Consider the following 15,152-nt stretch of genomic DNA (forward strand, 5'->3'; position numbering starts at 1 on the left):
CTCACGTTAGAGGGGTGGCCGAGCCGAGCCTTGTGTGGCCTAGTTTGTGACTCAACAGGGCTTTAGTAGAGCAGGAGGAGGTGTCTGTTGTTCACATTTCTCCCATCCCATATTTCTTTTATCCAGGTTTACCTCATTTCATGTCCTTCAGCTCCCCTACTCCCCTCGGTCTGTGTACTCACTCTACAGGGTTCATTGTTAGCTGTGGCAGGGGACACACTTGAAGCATGCACACAGCAGATGCAGATAATGGCCTGATAGTAAAGAGGCCACGGTTGGCAGTACGGTGCTCACAAGCTTCATTTCAGAAGCTCGCCTGGGAGGTACTAACTGAGGAGGTGCACAGGAAGAGGCCTATTAGCTATAAACAGAGAGAGTGCACAGGTGAGTTCTTGTGAGGTATAAACAGATGAGGTGCACATATAGGTACCTATGAGGTACAAACAGAGCAGGCGCACAGGTAGGTACACATGAGGTATAAACAGAGCAGGCGCACAGGTAGGTGCCTATGAGGTATAAACAGAGCAGGGTCACAGGTAGGTGCTTATGAGGTATAAACAGAGGAGGTGCACAGGTAGGTGCCTATGAGGTACAAACAGAGCAGGGTCACAGGTAGGTGCTGATGAGGTATAAACAGAGCAGGCGCACAGGTAGGTACACATGAGGTATAAACAGAGCAGGCGCACAGGTAGGTGCCTATGAGGTATAAACAGAGCAGGGTCACAGGTAGGTGCTTATGAGGTATAAACAGAGGAGGTGGACAGGTAGGTGCCTATGAGGTACAAACAGAGCAGGGTCACAGGTAGGTGCCTATGAGGTATAAACAGAGGAGGTGCACAGGTAGGTGCTTATGAGGTACAAACAGAGCAGGGTCACAGGTAGGTGCTGATGAGGTATAAACAGAGGAGGTGCACAGGTAGGTGCCTATGAGGTACAAACAGAGCAGGGTCACAGGTAGGTGCTGATGAGGTATAAACAGAGGAAGTAAAGAGGTAGGTGCTTCAGTGCCTCTGGGACTATATCTGCTTCAAGGCCCTCTTCCTATAATGCTGGCTCTTGCTCCTTCTACAACACTTGCTGCAGACATGGGGCCTGATTCTGAGTTTATCCGACAGGTTATTGCCTCAAACATGACAGATCCCGTCCGCTTTATTACAACTGACACAGTATATAATGCACTTTTAATAGCGTGGACGGGACACCTGCCACATTTATGACGGAATAAACCATCAGCCTAAATATAAATCGGGCCATTGGCGGACATTGTGTCCAGTGTCTTCTCAGTGTTGGAAAGCATCCATTTTATCAATGGCACAGTATTATCTCACCACTGCTGTGGCTTGCAGTCATAAGGCCATTATGAATGGTCTAAGTTGTGTGCCAGAATGCCTGTGAATAGTTTAGCAAGAATGTTTAGGAGGGAGATGGGTCTGTAGGATGAGCAGGACTTGGGGGCTTTCCAGGGCCTGTGAATAAGCGTTATTACTGTTTCTCTCTTGGTGTCAGTGGGTTTGTCTGTGCCCCCAGATGAGTTATTTACAGCTTATCTTATTTATGCTCAAAGAGATGGAGTTTTTAGGACTAAGCAGCTCTTTCAACAATGTTTGAAAACTAAACTAGTCAGATGATCGCTGCCAGGTGTACATGTTTTGCATGTGTAGAATCACACACTAGTAAATGTACCCCACGCATGCCTTGCCTTGTCAGTTTGTGAATGACCTCTTACTTGTGAGTAAGTGAGAATTCACACACTCCAATCTGACTCTTTCTGACACTGGAAACAGTTAGAGTTTCACTTCAACAAAATGCGGGAGTAACTCTCCTTCCAGGGTAGGAAGAGAAATGGATCACCCTCCAAACGTGGTGGCAAGTAGTGCTATAAGGTTCATAGCACCATTTATCCGGGCAAAACTGGGGAAATGGTACAATGCACTGGGAAAATGGCATGTGATGACAATGTGACATGACATTCCGACTACATGTTCTTTTGCACTTTTTTTGGGCTGTCTGTGTCCAGTTTATCAAGGCCCAGGGTTTAGTTTCAAGTCAAGAGATAGTGTAGGATTGGACTAATTATAACGTCATACATTCCAACAAATGCCTTTACCACGTCTGCCTTTACCACGCAATGCCTTTACCACGCAAGTCTTTACCACGTACCACCTTCATCACGTAAGTCTTTACCATGCATATACCTTGACCACGTAACAGCTTTACCACACAAGTCTTTACCATGCATATGCCTTGACCACGTAACACCTTTACCACACAAGTCTTTACCATGCATATACCTTGACCACTCATAAAGAAAGATTTACAAAACTGGCCCTGCCAGTAAAGGGTGGGTGCCCTTGAGCCCACCCAGGGCACCCACATCATTATTGTTGGGGGCCAGAGGGGGGTCCCTAAGCCTCCGTGATGCCAGCGGGAGCCAGCATTGTTCCTACCCGTAGGGAGCAGTTTAAAATCCTGCAATTTTTTCAAAAGCAGTGCATTGTGGGTGGCGTAAGTGATAGTTAGCCCATGTAACGATAACTGCTGAGTTGATATGGTTTTGTGTGTGTAAAATCTGAGCCTAAGTAAATGTCCCTGTACCTTTTTTTCTGTGAATTTCTAAAGTTTTTGATGCTATTAACGAGCTATGACGTCCCTGTAACCTTTGCTTTTTTTCAGTGAAAATATCTCTCTCTCTATTTCTCTTTCTCTTTCTCTTTCTCTTTCTTTCTTTCTCTCTCTCTCTCTTTCTTTCTCTCTCTCTCTCTCTCTCTCTCTCTCTCTCTCTATATATATATATATTCTCTCCAAAGATTGCCACAAGTAGAGCCACCACACATGGAAGGGTTTCCGCTCTCGATGCCACAGGCGGTAGGCTGTACACCATGCACGAGTCCCCTGCAACAGCCATACGCGTTTCGAGCTTGGAAGCTCTTGATCACTGGCAAGTATGATGGAACAGAGCCGGTATATTTGGAACTTTTTTATTTAAATCAAGAGTCCCGCCCAAGTGGGCGTCGCCGCAAGCATGCTGGTTGTCGTAGTCTTAATATGCCTGCTGACTCCAAGTTCATCAAAGCAAGTGCCTCGCTCATTGCATCATATTCAATATTGTCCCATTAGGGCAAAGGTACTTGCAACATGGCTACAGCTTCCCAATAGTAACCCGTGGCTCAGGCCCCCTCCTTTCCAATGGTGTTCGTGGTAACCAACACCCAGGATCCACAGCAGTGGCGGGGCAGCTCCGCGACCTAGCAAGCCGCTCAAAATTCTCTCCAAAGATTGCCACAAGTAGAGCCACCACACATGGAAGGGTTTCCGCTCTCGATGCCACAGGCGGTAGGCTGTACACCATGCACGAGTCCCCTGCAACAGCCATACGCGTTTCGAGCTTGAAAGCTCTTGATTACTGGCAAGTATGATGGAACAGAGCCGGTATATTTGGAATTTTTTTATTTAAATCAAGAGTCCCGCCCCTGTGGGCGTCGCCGCAAGCATGCTGGTTGTCGTAGTCTTAATATGCCTGCTGACTCCAAGTTCATCAAAGCAAGTGCCCCGCTCATTGCATCATATTCAATATTGTCCCGTTAGGGCAAAGGTACTTGCAACATGGCTACAGCTTCCCAATAGTAACCCGTGGCTCAGGCCCCCTCCTTTCCAATGGTGTTCGTGGTAACCAACACCCAGGATCCACAGCAGTGGCGGGGCAGCTCCGCGACCTAGCAAGCCGCTCAAAATTCTCTCCAAAGATTGCCACAAGTAGAGCCACCACACATGGAAGGGTTTCCGCTCTCGATGCCACAGGCGGTAGGCTGTACACCATGCACGAGTCCCCTGCAACAGCCATACGCGTTTCGAGCTTGAAAGCTCTTGATCACTGGCAAGTATGATGGAACAGAGCCGGTTTATTTGGAACTTTTTTATTTAAATCAAGAGTCCCGCCCATGTGGGCGTCGCCGCAAGCATGCTGGTTGTCGTAGTCTTAATATGCCTGCTGGCTCCAAGTTCATCAAAGCAAGTGCCTCGCTCATTGCATCATATTCAATATTGTCCCGTTAGGGCAAAGGTACTTGCAACATGGCTACAGCTTCCCAATAGTAACCCGTGGCTCAGGCCCCCTCCTTTCCAATGGTGTTCGTGGTAACCAACACCCAGGATCCACAGCAGTGGCGGTGCAGCTCCGCAACCTAGCAAGCCGCTCAAAATTCTCTCCAAAGATTGCCACAAGTAGAGCCACCACACATGGAAGGGTTTCCGCTCTCGATGCCACAGGCGGTAGGCTGTACACCATGCACGAGTCCCCTGCAACAGCCATACGCGTTTCGAGCTTGAAAGCTCTTGATCACTGGCAAGTATGATGGAACAGAGCCGGTATATTTGGAACTTTTTTATTTAAATCAAGAGTCCCGCCCATGTGGGCGTCGCCGCAAGCATGCTGGTTGTCGTAGTCTTAATATGCCTGCTGACTCCAAGTTCATCAAAGCAAGTGCCTCGCTCATTGCATCATATTCAATATTGTCCCGTTAGGGCAAAGGTACTTGCAACATGACTACAGCTTCCCAATAGTAACCCGTGGCTCAGGCCCCCTCCTTTCCAATGGTGTTCGTGGTAACCAACACCCAGGATCCACAGCAGTGGCGGGGCAGCTCCGCGACCTAGCAAGCCGCTCAAAATTCTCTCCAAAGATTGCCACAAGTAGAGCCACCACACATGGAAGGGTTTCCGCTCTCGATGCCACAGGCGGTAGGCTGTACACCATGCACGAGTCCCCTGCGGTTATGCACCTGAGTCCGTGGCATGAACTGCAACAACCAGAATGCATTGCTACAGCCCAACAGAGTGGGACCTTGTATTCAAATAAAACAGGTGCATTGAATCTACTTCGACTTCTGTCTTACATGGTGCAGCCAGTGATCAAGGGCGGTACTACGCCCGAAACAAGTTTGGCAAGCTGGAAGGCTGGTGTGCGACAGGCTGTGTACTACCACCGGCAGCATTTGTGTGAAAACCCCTTCGTGTGCGGCCTTTCCACTTTGGGCAACCTTTTTTTCAAATATTTAGCGGCCAAGCCTGGTCGCGGAAAGGCCCCGCCGCTGCTTCTGGCGGATCTGCACTACTCGCTCACGAAGAGTGGTGTTCAGAACGAGGGGGGCCTGAGCTGCCGGTACATATTGGGACTACTACGGCGCTGTACACAACTTTCTTCACCCACTGGGGTTTTGACATTTGAACCAGCGTAAGAATTGAGGCACCCACTGCGGTTATGCACCTGAGTCCGTGGCATGAACTGCAACAACCAGAATGCCTTGCTACAGCCCAACAGGGCGGGACCTTGTATTCAAATAAAACAGATGCATTGAATCTACTTCGACTTCTGTCTTACATGGTGCAGCCAGTGATCAAGGGCGGTACTACGCCCGAAACATGTTTGGCAAGCTGGAAGGCTGGTGTGCGACAGGCTGTGTACTACCACCGGCAGCATTTGTGTGACAACCCCTTCGTGTGCGGCCTTTCCACTTTGGGCAACCTTTTTTTCAAATATTTAGTGGCCAAGCCTGGTCGCGGAAAGGCCCCGCCGCTGCTTCTGGCGGATCTGCACTACTCGCTCACGAAGAGTGGTGTTCAGAACGAGGGGGGCCTGAGCTGCCGGTACATATTGGGACTACTACGGCGCTGTACACAACTTTCTTCACCCACTGGGGTTTTGACATTTGAACCAGCGTAAGAATTGAGGCACCCACTGCGGTTATGCACCTGAGTCCGTGGCATGAACTGAAACAACCAGAATGCCTTGCTACAGCCCAACAGGGCGGGACCTTGTATTCAAATAAAACAGGTGCATTGAATCTACTTCGACTTCTGTCTTACATGGTGCAGCCAGTGATCAAGGGCGGTACTACGCCCGAAACATGTTTGGCAAGCTGGAAGGCTGGTGTGTGACAGGCTGTGTACTACCACCGGCAGCATTTGTGCATATATATTCGCCTATTACACATTTTCTGATATACTGCCTCAATTCCCCTGGTAATTCCTCATTTCTCTCACATTTTCACACAGAAATGTGTTGGCAGTTTTCAGCGTTAAAGTAAATAGATTCTCTGGATTTCTGGATTTCATATTTCCCATAATAACCAAAGAGGCTTCTTGTACTGAGGGCATGAGAATACATGGTGGCCGACCTCCGGACTGCCCTGGGGCTTGTCTTTTTGGCTGCTCCCCCTCCGAGTCTCTATGGTTCGCAAATAACCTTCACCAAGGAACTGGGCTCTTAACACCTTAATATGGTGTACTTGCAGCACATACAGGAGATCACCATATCTAGTTAAGTTGTCAAACGTCATGACAAAACCTAGAACACAGGCACCTGTAATGCACTGGTCAGCCTCCTGCACTTAGCTGTGTTCACATTCAGTCCTGTTAAGCACTGCCATGCTCCCCGATGGAACTTCCCACCACTGATGGGCTGATAATCATTTACAACTCTAAAGCAGGTGTATTTCATGAGTAGAGCACTATCCAACAAGTCTTTACTCTTCCATACAGCATGCCTCTCGCAAATAACGTTCTCCAGCAAGGCTAGGTGACAGCAGGAGCCAGCGTGTCAGGGGCTCTAGTCCAAGAAAGAAACTCCCTCTTTGGCCCATGTTAAACTGTGAATTACAGCAATAATTAGAGTTCAGTGGGCCCTGGTGCCACTGCACCTGCTGCACTAATGGAAGCAACACGCCTCTAGTTTACGCGTTGTGTTTGAAAGTTGGAGTGGAGGATAGGCAATCTGTGTATGAGATAAAAACAATGATTTACAAGTACAGTTTTCACACTGAAAATCCTATCCTAATTTTTGATTGTGAATACATAAAAATTGTGTGTGCTAATGTAATTTAATGTGTGTTTTAATGTATAGGGCAGGCATTACCTGATTAAAAGAGGATTTTTATCTTCTAAGGACGAGGTTAAGCACATTGATAAAGACAGAAAGGATTGCTCCCACAAAGAAATACACATACAAAGATTCCGTCCAGCAATTGTTTCTTTTGAATACAGCATGTAGAGGGGGCCCAGGCGCTGAGGCAGGGCTGTCCGCTGACCATGGAGGAGAGCTGCAAGGTGCTGCTGCGAGATGGTCATGCTGCTAAATCTTCTTCTTTTTAATTACTTAAGACCTACAAAAAGAGATCTTTCTGGACCAAGATCTAGCTTTCTGCCAAATTTGGTGTAATTCCGTTCAGTGGTCCGGCCTGTAGTCATGTCCAAAACCCCTATGGGAAATTGCATGGGGAAAAGGTATTTTGGGACAACCCTTATTCTCTGCCCCTACTGACGAATGACCCCAAAGCTTTCCAGACAGCAGCTGAATTGAATGATAAACTAGATTTAAAAATATTGTAGACTCGTCAAATGGAGCCAATGTTATTAGCTAAACAAAAAAAACTTTTCTTACGGAAACTAGCTCCTAACTATGACTATCTACTAGCAGCAGCTAGTGTTTTATATATATATATAAATATATATATACTATGACTATTAAATATATATATATTCACTGAAAAAACCATAGGTTATAGACCATATATAGTTAGGAATTAGCATTTACAAAACCTTGAAAATTCACTGAAAAAACCATAGGTTATAGACCATATATAGTTAGGAATTCGCATTTACAAAACCTTATTTTACTCACACAAAACCATTGAAATTCCATATATAGTTAGTTGCACTAACTATATATCGCGCACCCGCAATCCACTGCTGATGATGTCACATATTACATCATTCATGACATGGTCAGTGACATCACTGATGACATCACTGATGACATCTCAAATGACATCACTGATGACATCTCAAATGACATCACTGATGACATCACTGATGACATCTCATTTGACATTACTGATCACATCACTGATGATATCATTCATGTGATAATACGATGAACCTCTTCAGACTCTAATATAACCTTAGATACAATCAGTGTAAACAGACACTCACAGACTGTCACTCATCCATGGAGTTACTCACACACCTAGTCAGTCATGCAAAGAATCAATCACACCTCCATTTCCTCAACCATACAGTTATGCAAACTTTACTTATTCAAACATATAGTAACACATATTTACTCTCTTATACAATCCCTGATACAAGTTCACAATGATCCATACAGCCACTCACACATTCACTGGCTCTTATGCACAGTTATTTATATATGTCAACTCTCACATGTACTGTGTTTTACATATGTACTTACTTTGACATGTAGCACTGAGATATCCATTCACTCACCAATACACTCATGCACACAGTCAACCGCCCATACAGCTGTTTCCACATGCACTTTTGAAACCATACATCTAGTGAATCAACTGCTCACACATCTATGCACAGAGTCATACACCTCCTAGCCACCCACACACACACTCAGTCTCCCATACAAATACTTGGGCAACCAATCAATAACCCATATAGTTACTCATATAGCTACTTATCAATACATGCAACAGTTTACAGAACAACAGACATAATGATGCACAAATTAAGACAGTTTAGTCACTAACCCATGCACTCAGTGAGACACATTTAATCACTCACTCATACAGTCAGTCATGCACCTACTAAATCCTTCATCCAGACACTTATACATCCACTCATTCTTCAATATGTAAGACATATTTTAACTTTACAGAAACATACAGTCACTGGATTTTGTCATCAGTGATGTCATCAGTGATGTCATTTGAGATGTCATCAGTGATGTCATCAGTGATGTCACTGACCATGTCATGAATGATGTAATATGTGACATCATCAGCAGTGGATTGCGGGTGCGCGATATATAGTTAGTGCAACTAACTATATATGGAATTTCAATGGTTTTGTGTGAGTAAAATAAGGTTTTGTAAATGCGAATTCCTAACTATATATGGTCTATAACCTATGGTTTTTTCAGTGAATTTTCAAGGTTTTGTAAATGCTAATTCCTAACTATATATGGTCTATAACCTATGGTTTTTTCAGTGAATTTTCAAGGTTTTGTAAATGCTAATTCCTAACTATATATGGTCTATAACCTATGGTTTTTTCAGTGAATATATATATACACATACATATATAAACATATATCATCTGTATATCTATATAAATACAAACATAAATGCATGCATACATATACTTATATGCATACAGATGCATGTTGTTTACATGAAAGAAGGCATTCAGATGTGTCACACATTTGCCGTAAATTCTGAATGTTAGCACTCTAGTTGCACATTAGATCACTGTAGTAAAGCTACTGCTCACCAGGGACGTCTGCTGCTGGTATTCAAAGTGCATGTTTCAGTCTGCATGTCAGAATTGTTTTAATGAAATTGAAGAGGGTTTGAGAAGTCACTCAAAATGTGCCCTAATTTTTCTTTCTGCAGCACTAATCATAATTCATATGGCAAAATATACCCCCTCATTTTGTTCCTTTTTAAATTAAATGTTTTAAGAGTTACCACTTTATTCCAATCAAGATGGCTTCAGGTGTGCCATACCTATGTAATAAGTAGGACTGTTAGCGCTCTAGTTGTTCTTTAGAACACTCTGGGACATTCTGTTATTGGGCTATACTTGGGCTACATCTGGGTGATATTTGGGCTACATTTGGGCTCTTTTGTCTCTGGTGGCCATTTTGGGAGACTGCATGTCAGAATGTTTTAATGAAATAGAAAAGGATTTGAGAAGTCACTCAAAATGTGCCCTAATTTTTCATTCTGCAGCACTAATCATACTTTCTATGGCAAAATATACCCCCTCATGTTGTTTCTTTTTAAATTAAATGTTTTAAGAGTTACCACTTTATTCCAATCAAGATGGCTTCAGGTGTGCCATACCTTTGTAATAAGTAGGACTGTTAGCGCTCTAGTTGTTCTTTAGAACACTCTAGGAGGCTGCAGTAGAACACAAAGGAATCAACTGACAGTCTCTGTCCTTGTTGGATGTACATGTCTTACTGAGAATGTCAGACTTCATTTTCACATGACTGAGAAAGATAATGTGAATTTACAGAAAATATGCTTTCAGTTTAGCTTATAGATCCCCTTCCAAACCACTGTGGGAAAATCATGAGATATTAGTTTTCTTTCAAACAATATTCATGATATCACAGCAGAAGGTTTTTTCACATGGTAAAATCACCTTAGAACCCACCACAATTCCTAAAACGAGTATGGTACCATCAACAAATGATTTATAATGTAACTAAAGTCCTAAAACCCTCTATTAACTACAATGCTTTTTAATGAGGTGCTATCATGTATATTGGTCCCAAGAGGGCTGCCAACACTTCTTGGATGAAGTGCTGACAGCCAATCAGATCAGATGTGTGGTTAGGCTCCGCCCAGATATATATCTTTTTTTGAACCTAAATTACTCAAAATCCACTGGAGCACATATATTGAGACGTAGCAAAGGCACATCGGGCTAACAGTCCCTACAATTTTGCCAAGTTTCGTGCAAATCCATTCAGCCGTTCGAGCTAAAAGTGAGGCCAACCGCCCTATGGAAATTAACATGGGAAAAACGTGTTTTGGGACCCCCCTTTTTTCTCGGCCCCCCCTTGATGAAACCCCCCCAATTTGTCAGGGGCTGCTCAGAAACAAAATGTTCCATTTTCCTGAAAATTTCAGCCAATTCCGTCCACAAACGCCAAAGTTATTAGACATAGAATTTTCAAAAATCCCATAGAGAAAAAATCCTAACTATATATACCTACTGGCGACCGCCAGTAGGTAATATAAATATATATATATATAAATATATATATTACCTACTGGCGGTCGCCAGTAGGTAGTTATAGTTAGGATTTTTTTCAATGTTAAATCTGAAAATTCTATTTGGAATAACTTTGGCGCCGGTTGACGAATCTGCCTGAAAATTTCCTCAAAATGGCCTCGCGGCGTTCCGGTCCTTCCCTGAAAGTTTGGGGGGGATTCGTCAAGCGGGGGCCGAGATAAAAGGGGGGTCCCAAAACGCGTTTTCCCCATGTTAATTTCCATAGGGCGGTCGATTTCACTTTTAGCCCGAACGGCTGAATGGATTTCCACCAAACTTGGCAAAATTGTAGGGACTGGTAGCCCGATGTGCCTTTGCTATGTCTCAAGATATGTGCTCCAGTGGATTTTGAGTAATTAAGGTTCAAAAAAATATATATATCTATAGCAGCGCTCCGGTAAGCGCACCGGTACGCGCACCGGGCGCGTCACGCGACTTGCGCGCAGAAAGCTGATTGGCTCTGGGGTGTCTGTAAACATTCTAAACAGTCCGGAGCGGCCGCCATCTTGTGTCTCGGTAGGATCGAGACACAAGAGGTGGCCAAAACAAAGGGGGAAATGACCATAAGGGGGCAGAGTAGACCCCCCTTGACCCCCTAGGTTTGATGTGGGGGCCATAAAAGGGCCCCACGGGGCAAAAAAAAAAAAAAAATTTTGATTTTCGCGGGGGGAGCGCCCGGTACGCGCACCGGTAAGCGTACCGGGGAGTGTACCATGGGGAAAAAGAATGACAGTTTTAAAAGTAGCTGATTAGAAAAAAAAATGTTTAGTTGTTTTTTTTATATATACACATACATATATATAAATGCATATGCACATATATATATGCATATATGTCTATATGTGTGCGTGTAGAGAGAGGTAGAGAGGTAGAGGTGTAGAGGTAGAGAGGTAGAGAGGTAGAGAGTAGAGAGTGAGTAATAGAGAGTAGAGAGTGAGTAGTAGAGAGTAGTAGAGAGCAGTAGAGAGAGTAGCAGAGTGAGTAGTAGAGAGTAGTAGAGTGAATAGTAGAGTGAGTAGTAGAGAGTAGTAGAGAGTGAGTAGTAGAGACTGAGTAGTAGACAGTAGTAGAGAGTAAGTAGTAGAGTGAGTAGTAGAGAGCAGTAGAGAGTGAGTAGTAGAGAGTGGGAGAGAGTAAGTAGTAGAGAGTAGTGGAGAATATTCCAAAGTTTGGCACAGCACCACTTTCACAATGAGTCCAATCAAATCATATCACTTAGAGTACTTATTGAAGCGCTGAATCTTGGTGTATATTCAAATGCTTTTATTTTCCTTAAGTTTATGTACCACAGCCAGCCGAAACGTTTCGTTCTGTACAACAGAACTTCTTCAGGGCGTTCTTATTTCCTTCAAGTTATGTCGGTATCCCGTTGTCATATAACTAGATATTTCTTCCAAATGTTAGACGATACATAAGTATATTCTTATTAAAAGTGACTAGGTATCAATTTTACCCACACAATTCGGGCAGACTTGAGTAATTTATAGCATCCTCAAAGTCAGTCTTTCAAAAATTCCAAAGTATAGGACATGATAATCCAAATCCAAATGTTTCTCAAGAAAAGTCATTTACAATCGTTCGGAATATCGGTGTTTGGGCAGATATGATCCAGGGACCCCCAGTATGCAAGGGGAATTAGTCCCCCCTCTGCAAAGGCGCCAGTGGCCTGCATTGCAGAGAGGTGTAACAAGGGTGTGGCCTCATTACACTTCTCTGCAATGCAGCTCCCTCGCGCATACTGGAGGCTCCTGGTGGACTAGTTGACCCCAGGGACCCCCAGTATGCAAGGGGAATTAGTTCCCCCTCTGCAAACGCGGCAGTGGGCTGCGTTGCAGAGAGGTGTAACAAGGGGCATAGTCTCATTACACCTCTGCAATGCAGCCCCAGGCGCATACTGGAGGTTCCAGGTGGGCTAATTGGCCCCCAGGGGCCCCCAGTATGCAAGGGGAATTAGTTTCCCCTCTTCAAACATGCACGGGGGCTGCGTTGCAGAGAGGTGTAAAAAGGGTTGGGCTTCATTACACCTCTCTGCAATGCAGTCCCCTGGCGCATACTGGAGATTCCTGGTGGGTTTTCAGGTCTTATATAGTTAGGAATTAGCATTAAAAAAACCTTTGAAATTCACTGAAAAAACCACAGGTTTCACACCAGTTATAGTTAGGAATTAGCATTTAAAAAACCTATTAAATTCACTGACAAAACCAGTTATAGTTAGCTGGAAATTTTACTGATATAAAACCAATGAAATTCCACGTTATAGTTAGTTGGACTCACTATAACTTGCGCGTGCAATGCACTGCTGATGACGTCACATATTACATCACTCATGACATGGTCAGTGACATCACTCATGACATCACTGATGACACCATCCTTGTGACATAGTGACAGACCTCCTTTCACTGTAATGTAACCCTTGAAACACATATTCAAAAATAGAAACTGAAATTTAAAAAAAAATGGAGATACCCATATCAGTTACAACAAGCAATTCAGTAATTCCACCATCTATATGCACATCCAGTCATTCACCAACAGTTCTATATAGTCACTCATACATATACTCACTCATCATATGAAGTGATACACCTATACATCCTGTTACACACCGACAGTCATCCAAAAGTTACTCACACACATACTCACACGTGCAAATAAACTATTGAACATCCATTTATTTGAATATAGAGTTATACACACACTTCCACCTTACTTGTATTGAAAATTACACATATTTATTCTCTTAAACAATCACTTATAGAAACACATACTTATTTAAACAGGAACTCTTACAATCTCTTACTCTCACATATACTCACTTATATACATCAATATTCACATATACTAGATTAAAACATATGTAGTTACTGATAAAGACACTAGTGAGACAGTCATTCACTCACTAACAAACACATATACACACTCATCCATCCATACAGTCCTGCACATATGCTGTCTTCAAAACACATACAAACAGCGAGTCAGTCACTCATGCATCTATGTGCTAAGTAATACCCCCACCAAACCATATAGACACTCATACTGATACTAAGAGAAACATCTAATAACCCATATACATACGCATGTAGCTACTTACCAACACATGTAGCCACTTATACACAAAGTGAAACACTAATATATATATTTAAATATTTAAACATTACTCACTAATATTTATTTTTCAGAAAGACACATATTCACTGGATGGTGTCATCAGTGATGTCATGAGTGATGTCACTGACCATGTCATGAGTGATGTAATATGTGACGTCATCAGCAGTGCATTGCACGCGCAAGTTATAGTGAGTCCAACTAACTATAACGTGGAATTTCATTGGTTTTATATCAGTAAAATTTCCAGCTAACTATAACTGGTTTTGTCAGTGAATTTAATAGGTTTTTTAAATGCTAATTCCTAACTATAACTGGTGTGAAACCTATGGTTTTTTCAGTGAATATATATATATGTATATATATATATATATATATATATATATATATATATATATATATATATATATATATATATATATATATATATATATATATGTATGTATGTATGTATGTATGTATATATATATATATATATATATATATATATATATATATATATATATATATATATGTATATAAATGTGTGAGTAGTTCACCGCAAATCACATTCAGAAAGGCACAATCTTTTAAAGACATTCTAAGCCCAGCAATGTTACCTAAACACACGAAAACATTGAAAGGGAAAATACAAGGATTCTTTGTGTGTGGCAAGTGTAAGGCCTGTAAATACAGCTATAACTGCAAGTTAGTCAAGCTATCCACTCACTGTGGTCCTTTTAAAATTCAAAAGCATGTTTCATGTGAGACGGAATATGCGGTTTATGCCCTGAGGTGCCCATGTAATTTATATTACATTGGTAGCACAAAACACAAAGCTATGAAGAGAGTTTTGGAACACCTCAGGGCAATTGGGCACCATGACAAACAATACCCCATCGCTCGACACTTCTTTAGTGTACATAAACAAAACACGAGTCTGCTCTCCTTTGTAGTATTAGACAGTGTTCCCAAAAGAGAAAGAGGAGGGGACAGACTGAAGGAACTGTGAATACTAGAATCAAAAATGATAATCAAATATCAAACGATGTATCCTTCAGGACACAATGGAGATGAGGGACTATCAGTCCATCTGGGTTAGAACTATCGATAACCACGTGTCAGATGTTGCTGTTAGAACTTGGAAAGCTGTATAAATAACGTTTTAAATTTGAATTATGTTTAGTGTTGTCCGATGGTATTTTAATGAGCACCCTCTCTTGTTACAGATACTGGGTGGTTCCACCTTACTT

This window comes from Lissotriton vulgaris, chromosome 1_1 (genome assembly GCF_964263255.1).
Source record: "Lissotriton vulgaris chromosome 1_1, aLisVul1.2, whole genome shotgun sequence".
Lineage (NCBI taxonomy): Eukaryota > Metazoa > Chordata > Amphibia > Caudata > Salamandridae > Lissotriton > Lissotriton vulgaris.